This window comes from Chenopodium album, chromosome 3, assembly GCF_948465745.1.
Source record: "Chenopodium album chromosome 3, dcCheAlbu1.1, whole genome shotgun sequence".
NCBI lineage: Eukaryota > Viridiplantae > Streptophyta > Magnoliopsida > Caryophyllales > Amaranthaceae > Chenopodium > Chenopodium album.
Window position 1 is genome coordinate 19847083 of NC_137836.1, and position 11417 is coordinate 19858499.

Here is an 11417-nt window from a genome sequence, read left to right on the forward strand (position 1 = left end):
ACCTAGTAATGCTAAAGCCGCAACGACAAGCAGGCCCCCAAAACCGCTTGTGCCTGAGGTAGTAGTTAATGTTATTTCTAGTGGTTCAGATATTTGTGAACTAACCTATTCTACAGCCAAAAGAATTGCAAAGTCGTCAACAGAAAATGCAAATGTCTCAGAAGAGTTGAGAGATCCTCTAGAAAAGAAGCTAGAAGATATGGCCATTACTTTAGACGATGACGACATCAACAACATCAACAAATAGCATGAAGATTCCTTGGTGATTTATTTGATGGTCGGGAATTGTCTGCTTCGAAGGGTGCTGGTCGACGGAGGAAGCTCCGCCAATGTTTTGTTCCGGAGGACTATGGAAGATATGGGGCTGAAAGATAGTGACGTCATCAGAAGTGCAACGACCTTGGTTGGTTTCATTGGTGAGACTATGTCAACTCTCGGAGATATAGCCCTACTAACCTTTGTCGGCGACCTAAATCCCCAAACCAAATTCAATGTCGCCGACTGCCCTTCTGCCTATAATCCCATTATGGGCAGACCATGGATCCACTTATTTAAAAGCCATTCCCTCCACTTACCACCAGTCAATCAAATTTCCAAACCCATGGGGAATCCAAGAGATAAAAGGAGAGCCCCGTGAAGCCAAACACTGCTACAAAACAACCCTAAAACCGACCATGAGAACCACATAGCAATTATAGCAATTCCCGACACCAGACAATCCCAACGATCTCGAAATTGACGAAATACCCTTAGACCTTGAAAAACCATATCAAACCGTTCGTGTCAGAGCCAACTTAGCACCTAAACTCAAAAACACTATCATAGCCTTTCTCCGAGAAAATAAAAACTGTTTCGCCTGGTCTCATGAAGATATGACTGGCATAGATCCAAGCATCATTTCGCACAAGCTGAACGTCGGTCCAAATCAAAAGCCTGTAAAGCAGAAGCGTCGAAAGTTCACTCTGGAACAAAATAAGATCATCAACGACGAAGTGCAGCAGCTCGATATAGGGAAAATAAGAAAAGTTAAATATCCAGATTGGCTCGCTAATGTTGTCAGCTTCGGCAAGAAAAATGGCAAGTGGAGAGTTTGTATCGACTTCACTTTTCTCAACAAAGCGTGCCCGAAAGATCCATTCCTGTTGCCACACATCGACGCCATGGTAGATGCAACGACAGGTCATGAGCTGTTAACATCCATGGACGCTTTGATCTGGTCCTCCCTAGATGGTTGGGTCTCGTGTTTGAGAATTATGAATCAAGATTCAAGATTAGGTCCGCAATAATCAAGGATCCATGCCGCTCATGCAAGATATGTAGAAGGCTTGAAAACAATGAAACCTCACATGTTTGTAAAAACAAACTCACTATTAGCTTTAAATTCACCAAAAGGGAGTAGTTACAAATTTTCAAAAACAAAAGAATCCTGCTTCAAGGTCCCAAAAGTTCTAAGCGACTACCTTAGCATACTGACAGGCTAAAGTCGTATCACCTAATCAAAAGTAATTCCTAAATCCTCTAACTAATGTATATAGGGAAGTAAGGTTGAATCCATAGGGAAACTAGTCTTTCTATTCCTAATTAATTATTATAATTAAATTATTAAGTAACCAAATTACAATTATCGAAGGGAAAACTAAACTACGAAGATTAAGGGTAAAGAGAAATCAATGAATAAAAGGCCTAGGGCATAGGTTCACCAATAAATAATGTTCCAGGGTAAAACATAATAATCAATCATCAATGCAACAATTTATCAGATCATAAATGGCTTTCGCTACGTATTACAATCACAGAGTTAATTTACCAGTATTAAATCTCATCTCTCGAATCTCGACTTAACCATTTATAAATTAGTCTGCAGATTGAAACTAAGCCTAAATATCAATTCTCATCTCTCGAATTAATATTGCTAAACTCATACATAAAAGACCAGCGCTAACCTAGTTGCAGAGCATTAAATCAATCAATAGGAAATTAATCAAGCATTGACAATCAACAACAATAAATTACCCCTTCATATTATTTATGGATCGATCCCCATAAACCCTAGAAAAAAAACTACTCAGACATAATTAAATCTAAGCTAAACAAAGAAATTAAATAAGTTATCATGAAAGAAATAAAATAAATAACTGAGATTAAAGTAGAAGAAATCGTTACCAAAGTAATCGGAATTAAGGAGTTGAATTAAGAACAAAGTTGTAGAGAGAGAAAATAATCTAAAAATTAAGTAGAGAGAAAGAGAAGAGATAATAGAAGTAAAAGAAGAGAGAGAATGACTAAAAAACCTAAAACGTATTTATATTAAACACTTAATTAATCCTAATTTAAACTAACAAAAATCGCCGAAGTCAGCTTCTTAGAAACCCGCACCCGGTCGGGCGCCACACTGCCCGATCGGGCTCGCCTTTTTTCCATCATGGGCGTCTCTCGCGCCCGGCCGGGCGCGAGACAGGGCAAAGGATATTCTTCCTCGCCCGACCGGGCGCGCCTTCGGGCGTGCATATTTTGACTGGGCCACACTCCTTTGCAACTTGGACTTCTCGATTGGGCTTCTATTCTTCGGCCCAATCCGAATTTACTCTTCGGGTCTTGAATACTCGGTCCAAATGCCTCAGTATCACATGCACCAAACCCTTAATCACCGGTTTGACAACTCTAACTGGCCCTGGGCTATGAAAACTGGTAGTTCTCCTTCAATGCTCGTAGTTGCTCCATAAAAAATCCGGGAAAATGTTCCAAAGGTGCAAATCCCTACAAAACTCAACCAAAACTACGAAAACACCAATTAGTAATAAAAGTGGCTCTAAAGAGCCAAAAATACTACCAATTATGACCAAGGGACAGGGGTAAAACACTATATAAAATGGACATATCAAACTCCCCCAAGCCAAACCTTTGCTTGTCCCTAAGCAAAGATCTCATCAATGAATAAATAAATACATGCCTCACCCCAAATAGTCAAAATAAAGAACAAACAATTCAAGAAAAATCTAATAAACATGCTTCAACATCAACCAATCTCGTCCATCCAACCACTCATCCTCCCTAACAATTGTCAAAAAGAGCAAACCACAAGAGCATATAGAATTCAATACTAGTGCTCACACACTCAACTCTCATTTATGAGGCGAGTAAAAGATGTACTCGATCGCTCTCCATCCCAACCCCTTTATGTGAACAATGCCCTCCCAAACTCACAACACTCGTGTGATTAAAAAGACAAGCACTCAACCTAATAGTCGACTCGAAATATGTCAAGTCATTCCTTGCATTGATAGGCAACACTTTCACATTCACACAACTCTATGCACAAGGTCGGAAGGTCTTTAAAGCTTGTAATGTAAGGCTAGGGTAAAAGGGTAGGAAATATTTGGGAAAATGTGAGAGAAAAGCCATGCTTAAGGGAGACATATCCTAATAAAACCAAAGTAAAAAATAAATAATGACCAATCATCTCCAACATACTCAACTCCAACAAAACTTCACCAAATATAACTCCAAATATATCAGACAATCCCAACACTTACAATATCACTCACAAAAGTATAAAAATATAGAACTTGAGTGAATAAACAAACTTTACTTTCCAAACTTGATTTTCATTGAAACTCAATTTTTCTTCTTTGTTTCTTTTGATCAACCTCCACTGGAACATTCGAACATTAAACAATTTTTTTCCTTTTCCTTTTGCTTTGCTTTTTTTTTTTTTTTTATCATCATACTTTATTTTTTCTCTCAAGAAAATTAAACTTTCAAACTCATCAAAAATAAACTACGATCAAGAACAAAATAACTTCTCAAAACCCACCCAAATTGTGCAAGTAATAAGCACACTAAAAACTCCCTCACCTCACTCGCTAATAGCTTCCCTAAGCCAAGCTTGGGACTAGTAACCAATGGGGCAAAATCGGCTTGTAATGTGGCTAAATAAACAATAAAAAGGGCACAAGCAACAACATGGGTAGCAAGAAGGGAACAAATGTATCTAAAATCATTTGAAGGCCATCTAAAAGAACAAATGCCTTCGTCCTCTACAATGTGCATAATAATGAGACATGAAACACTACTCATAGTTGCAAATTACTACTCAAATTCATTGACATACCAGGAACTAATACACATTCCTAACCAAATCAACTAGTCAAGCACTATATTCACAAGTAGTTGGACAAAATTGACGCAGGTTAGGACATCCAAGCAATCAAACTTCAAATCACGATCAACAAATCCACAATGCTTATCGTCATATACCAAGAATCAAAACAATATTTTTCAAGTATGGGGCACAGGGAAGCATGATTTACAATTCATTGGAACGTATTTTTTGGATTTTTTTTATTTTTCAATTTTTTTTTGTATTTTTCATAGAAGAAAGAAATAAAACTAACCTAGAAAGCAATATAACTAATCTAAGAAAACACACCAAAAACAAAATAAAAGAGAAAAAGAAAGATACTAAATCCAAAATCTCCCCCAAGCTAGAATCAGACAATGTCCTCATTGGCTCGAGAACTAGCCCAGCTGGCTAATCCTCATCATCCACATCCATGGAGCCGAATCCTCCACCGCTACCACTTGCACCAAAAGAGCTACCACCAAAATAGTTAGGCTGAAACCCCCAGTCGATCCCCCAAAAGGTATGTCCTGGCCGTACCCGTGGAAAGATGAATAGTCAGTATAAATACCACGGGCGGTGGGATCTCTATCGTATCCCTGGGTTGGGGGCTGAAACCAATCAGGGTAAATAGCATCGTCTAGAATATTACCCCGACGAGCATAATCATCATACATAGGATACAAGGCTTTACCTTGGTTCCTCTCAAGGTACCCTAATCGCTGGTCAAGGGATCCTACCATCCTCCTAAGGTCGCTATGTGAATATTCTATGCGTCCTATGGCCTGACCTATACTCTGAAGGTCCCAGACTGTCACAGTGTCGCTATGAGGAGGAGGTGGGGCTGTATGAGACATGCGAGGTGGTGAAAGCATTACCTCGGGCTTAGGGTGGGGTGGTGGTGGAACTGGTGGTGCTTGCCCACGGGCGTGGGCAACTAAAAGGTCATATCTTTAGGAATCTTGCCCAGGGGGAAAAGCGGTCAACTCGGGACTAGGCAGGGGAAAGATAGGCAATGGTTGCTCTAATATTGTCCTAATGCACTAGTAGGGGACTCGCTGGCTATCGAAACGTACCCAACCCAAATCCTCAAGGTACCTAGCAGTCATGTAGGTGTCTGGTCCACAGTTAGTGAGACCGAGGTCCACTCTCAACAAACCCGACCTTCTTAACTGCTATTCTAGTAATTAGGCCTCCTAGACAATTTGGGGTAGTAGTATGGTTACTAGCCGAGGCATGCCAACTAAGATGAAATATGATGTATCTAGCAATGTTTAGTTTACCGTACCCAGACACATAATGTCCAATTACAACTAGTTCATTAGTTTGGGCGTTATGCGGCTCATTCCTACCTAGAAAACAAACACCTGCAAATCTTTGCCAGATTTTATGTACAGGGTGATAGATAGGTTTGGCACTAGCATGTTGGGTGTTAGGCACCAGTAAACCAATCAAAACATGATAGATGTCTTCCATTTTATATTGTTCATGCATTGGATGGGTAATTCAGAATTCAAATAAATTTTTTAACAAAAATCAACAAAGGTTAAAACAAGATTCCTATTATTTAACCTAAACATCAATTTCGGCCCATTTTTACTGTTCACAATAGACAAAGAGGAAAGGAATTCACACGTTAATTCACGATAAGTAGGGTAGTGCATATCGACAAATTTCCTCATTCCTATATCGAAAAAAAAAACGTTTAACATAATCATATAAACCATAAGATTCAAGAGTAGAGCGGTGTAACCACCGTGAAGGGATTACCTCTCGCTCGTAGAGTTGCTCAAGCCGTTCTTTTTGCTCCCGGGTTGCAATTCAGATGGTTGGCCATTGCGAAAGTTGCAATTCCGGATCATATTGTTGACTTGAGCTAGAACTCCTCCCAAGACTCGTCCTTGACCTCTTTGATGCCATACTTGAAAAATGGGTATGATTTTTTTGAATGGAATTTGGGGAAATTTGGTATAGAAATGTAGAGGATGAAGAGAGGGTTAGAAATATGTAAGAATTATTGGATTTGGATGAGAATTGGAGAGGAGATCTTAGAGAAAAGTTAGAGAGTTTAAGGTTTTAGAGAGAGAAAGAATGGTAGAAAGAAAAGGAAATGAGAAAAGAAAGAAGGAAGAAGAAGAAAAGACGGGGCGGAGTAGCTTGCGCCCGCTCGGGTGGCCTCTTGCCCGGTCGGGCGATCTAAACAGCGGAAATTGTATTGGTCTTGCCCCTGGTCGGGCTCCCTTTTCCTGGTCGGGCGGTGAAAAGTATAGTACTTCGTCAAATCTCGCGCCCGGTCAGGCGCACTTCGCCCGGTCGGGCAAAAATTGCTGAATTTGGACCCTTACTCTCACGCCCGGTCGGGCCCGAGACAATACTTGGTACGAGAGAGTCCTTATATTTTTTTCCAAAATTCACTAACTCTTTTTCCTTCAAACCTGTACAAAAACTCAATAAACTCATTAAACTCCTCTCTCCCCTCACAAGAAAAAGAAAGAAAGCTAGAATAAAAAAGCATGAAAATACGGGTTGCCTCCCACAAAGCGCTGGTTTATCTAGGTCACGCATGACCCTCTTACCACAAGATTAAAAATTAGGACCCTTGGCCTATAGCTTGATCGGGTGGTTTCTCACCGGATAGAGCGGTGTTAGACCACGACGCAGCTTCCTGACATGCCATGTGGGACGCCAATTTACCTTATTTAGTGGATCCTCCTTGTCGTGAACTGGGGGTTCTTTACTACTACTCACAAGAGACCTCTTTTTGACTGATGGTTGCTTCAAGTTGTCACTAGATTGAGCAATTGCAACTCGATCTGGTGGAACACTCACTATAGGCTCAGTTTCCGCATCTATTTTGTTTCTTTCCACCTTATCATCTTCAAAGCCAAGACCAACACAGTAAAGAGCTCTTTATATTGCATTAAATTCCTTTTCCATTTGTCTATTTCATCTGTAGAAGATGCAACACAAGATACCGCCTCCAAGTGATCTTTTACAAGAGCTTGGGACTTATTAGAACAATTATCAACCACATTAACATTAAAACACTTCTCCTCTGTCATGGGGCTTTCAAATTGAAAGTAATTTTATCATTCCCTATCGATAGTGTTAGTTTTCCACATTTCACATCTATAATTTCTCCTGCAGTGTTAAGGAATGGTCTACCCAAAATAATTGGGGTTTGCAAATCCTCAGCCATATCAAGAACAACAAAGTCAACAGGTATATAAAATTTACCAACTCTAACAGGAACATCCTCTAAAACACGTAAGGGGTATTTAAAAGAACGGTCGACCATTTGTAGAGTAATATTAGTAGCTTTTAATTTACCCATATTTAGCTTGGAACACACAAACAATGGCATGACACTAACGCTAGCACCTAAATCAAATAATGCATTATCAATCAGTAGATTGCCAATATGACAAGGGATAGAAAAACTACCCGGATCTTTCAGTTTAGGTGGAGATTTATTTTGTAGCACATCACTACATTCTGCAGTAAAAGCGATTGTCTCTACCTCACTAATAGATCTCTTTCTAGTCAATATTTCCTTCATGAATTTAGCATATGCAGGAATTTGTGTAATTAGTTCTATAAAGGGAACCATTACTTGCAAATCTTTAACCATATCCAGAAACTTACCAAACTGCTTATCCAAATTTGTTTTTAAATGACGATTGGGGAATGGAAGTTTGATAACCGGCTTTGGAGAATTACTGCTCTTATCAGGAACTGCTACCTTCCCTAGAGTTGTACCCTGCAATGTATTATCAGAAGTATTAGTACTACTCTTTAGCCCTCTAGGGCTATTAGCAACATTGTTAGGTTTAATGGAAACAAGATTAGCATTATTCATTAAAATAGGTTCATCATCTCTGGGCATAGGGGACCCATCATAGTGTGAACCACTCCTCAGAGTAATTGCAAAAGCTTGATCTGTAGGCCTGGTTGGCTGTGCTGGCAGGGTTCCCTGTTGACGGGCTTGTAGAGTAGAAGAAATCTGCACAATTTGATTATCTACAATTTTATTTTGTGCTATGATCGAATCAATTTGAGTATCTCTACTCTCCATGTAATTTTGCATACTAGCCAACATCGCTCTAATTTCTGCTAAATGCTAAAGCAGGGTATGAAGATGAGGAGGGTTGTTGTGGTTGGTTCTTCTGGCCAGCATTGGGGTGGTAATATTTTTGCTGTGGTTATTGTGGTGCATGTGATTGTTGTGGGTGGCGGATTTTGAACATTGGTGCTCCGGTAAGAAATATATGGATGATTCCGGAACCCATGATTGTAGGTGTTGGAGTATGGGTCGTTCTGCCTATAAGCTTGGAAGACATTGACTTGCTCCACGGAACTCCTGCAATCTTGCTCCCAATGACCTACAATTCTACAATTTTCACAGAAAGCCTCATTAGATTTATTATTAATTGCAGAAACATTAGCTATATTTGCAATGCTAAGATTATCTAGTTTTTGACAAATAGAGGTTAATTGAGCTTGTAAAAAGGATACAGAGTCGACACTATGTTTCCCTTTGTTAGCAAAGCCTCTAGGTTCCCATATTGGGAATTGTGGATTGCCATATCTTCGATAACTTGACCTGCATCATCAACATTAAGGTTCATAAACCTCCCACTAGCTGTAGAATCCAATATTGTTCTAGATGAATTTCCAATCCCATTATAAAAGGCTTGGATCAATTGCCACCGTGCCAAATTATGGTGGGGACACTTCCTCTGCAGATCCTTGAATCTTTCCCAAGCCTCATACAAAGTTTCATCTGGCTCTTGGGCAAAGTTTTGAATTGCGCTTCTTAGCAAAGCTGTCCTCTCTGCAGGGTAATACTTATTATAGAAATTTAAAACAAGAGTCTCCCAGTTAGTTATACCAAGTGCAGTTCTATTTAATCCATTATACCATAATTTGGCTTTTCCACATAAAGAAAAAGGAAAGAGAATCTCCCTGATTTGGTCCTGTGTGACCCCGACTTGCCTGATGGTATTACAATATTGACAGTAGTCTGCAATATGAAGATTTGGGTCTTCACCCTTAGCTCTACTGAATTGCTTCCTTTATATCATCGGGATAAATTGGGGTTTAATCTCATATTGCACCCCATCAAGAGCCGGAGTAGGAGTAGGAGTAAGGTATGGAAAATCTGTCAGCATTGGCTGCGAATAATCACTGAGCTTCTTAGGTGCCGTCATATCTGATTCTGAATCTGAAGGAACTTCTGAATCACTAGAATCAGTTGGAGGGTCTCGGCGATTATTGTTATCCCTAGAACCCGCCAGGATTTTCCTGTAAAGATTCTTTTGTTTATGAAAAGAGCGTTCGATCTCAGGATCGAATGGGATCACTACTACAAAAAAGGCCTTAGAGAACTGTTATAATAGGCTTTATAGATCGCCTTAGGGGCGTTCTTCTGCTAAGCGATGTATAAAGTATAGAGAACGGGTTGTTTAGGCGTTTTATATAATCACATATACTAACAACCGTTCTCTTTTCCCTTCTTAAATTCGTACCCTAAGGAAGGAATAAAGAACGGTTTAGGCCACTTAACCGTTCTATATTGCATTACAATAGAGAACGGTTAAGTTAGATAACAGTTCTCTAATGTTTTTTTTAAAAATATCCAGCCATATGTATTTCAAATTACCCCTATACGTATTTTATATTGTATTATTCCTATATTTTAATAATATTTATTATTTTTGTATTTCATTTTAGACCTGAATTTGTTGTATTCCTGGATTTTATCTTGTACATTTATCCTGTAAGAAAATTTTCACATTTCCTATGTAAAAATAAATCCATGATCATGTATACGTGCAATATAAATTCTGTATAATAAAATTAACAAAAATATTTCCAGATAAGACGAAAGCCATCAAAATATACTTCATATTTATAATTTAAAACATCCAACCACAATTAAATTGAATCATCCATACAAAATTTGTTCTATACAAATAAATACCCGAGTTTAATATCAAAACAACTTTCTAGTTAATGTTGATTTTAAAAAAATAATGCTTAGATATACCAATACCATATTGATCTACAATTCACATAGGGATGACAACGTAGATAACAAATCTCTCTTTGGCTCGGAATTTGCTAACAATCTTCAAGGCCAACTCCATTGGTATCAAATGATCAGCACCTGCCAGTACAAAATCGTTAAGCAAACTAGCTATCGAATCCAACAGGAACATTCACATTTTCTAAACAACCTCAACATCAAGATTATAAGAAAGGGAAACAAAATTTTTCATACCGAAATTTTTGTAATTTGGCCAAGCATATGATGATCCAAGGAATAAATGAAATGTTGAGCAGATCTGATTGCTTCAACGTATGCTGTTTGGATGCTCTTGTCTATCACCAAATTATTCGCACAAACCAGGTTCTGCAATGAATACAGGTACATTGAGTCCAAATTGGCTTCATTATCGAAAATACATAGCTAACAATACAGTTAGTGCAAAAGCAAAACATCGTGTCAATGAACCTGAGACTCAGCCTCCTGAACATCCTTTGGAAATCCTTGTACATAACCTGAGTTTATTGACCGGAAAACCTTCATCACCACAGTTTTAGATATGAGGTTAAAATTAGTAGCACTTCTAGGTACTACATCCATTCTTCTAAATGTTGGTTGAATTTAACTTATAAGAAAGGAAAAGCTAGATAAAGAAAAGATTATGAAAATGATACATACGGAGTACTTTATAAATGGATGTTATTCTGCAATGTCACCATGTCTTTCATTGGATGAATTAGCAAAAGTGCCTGTTAACTGTTAAGGGAGAAGAGCAGGAAATCAGATTATTGGGTTTAATTTTACCTATTAATTACTCAAACTGCTGCAACAAACCCCAAACTGTCTCCATGACAGGCTAAAGTCGTATCACCTAATCAAAAGTAATTCTTAAATCCTCTAACTAATGCAGATAGGGAAGTAGGGTCGAATCCACAGGGAAACTAGTCTTTTTATTCCTAATTTATTTAAGCAATCTAAATTATTAAGTAACCAATATATTGTAATCGAAGGATAACTAAACTACTAAGAGTAAAAGTAGGGAAGAATAAAAATAGAGAAAATAAATGAATAAAAAACCTAGGGCATAGGTTCACCAATAAACAATATTCCAGGGTAAAACATAACAATCAATCATCAATGCATAAATTAATCAGATCACAAAGGGCTTTTGCTACGTATTACAATCACAGAATTAATTTACCGGTATTAAATCTTATCTCTCGAATCTCGACTTAACCATTTAAAAAT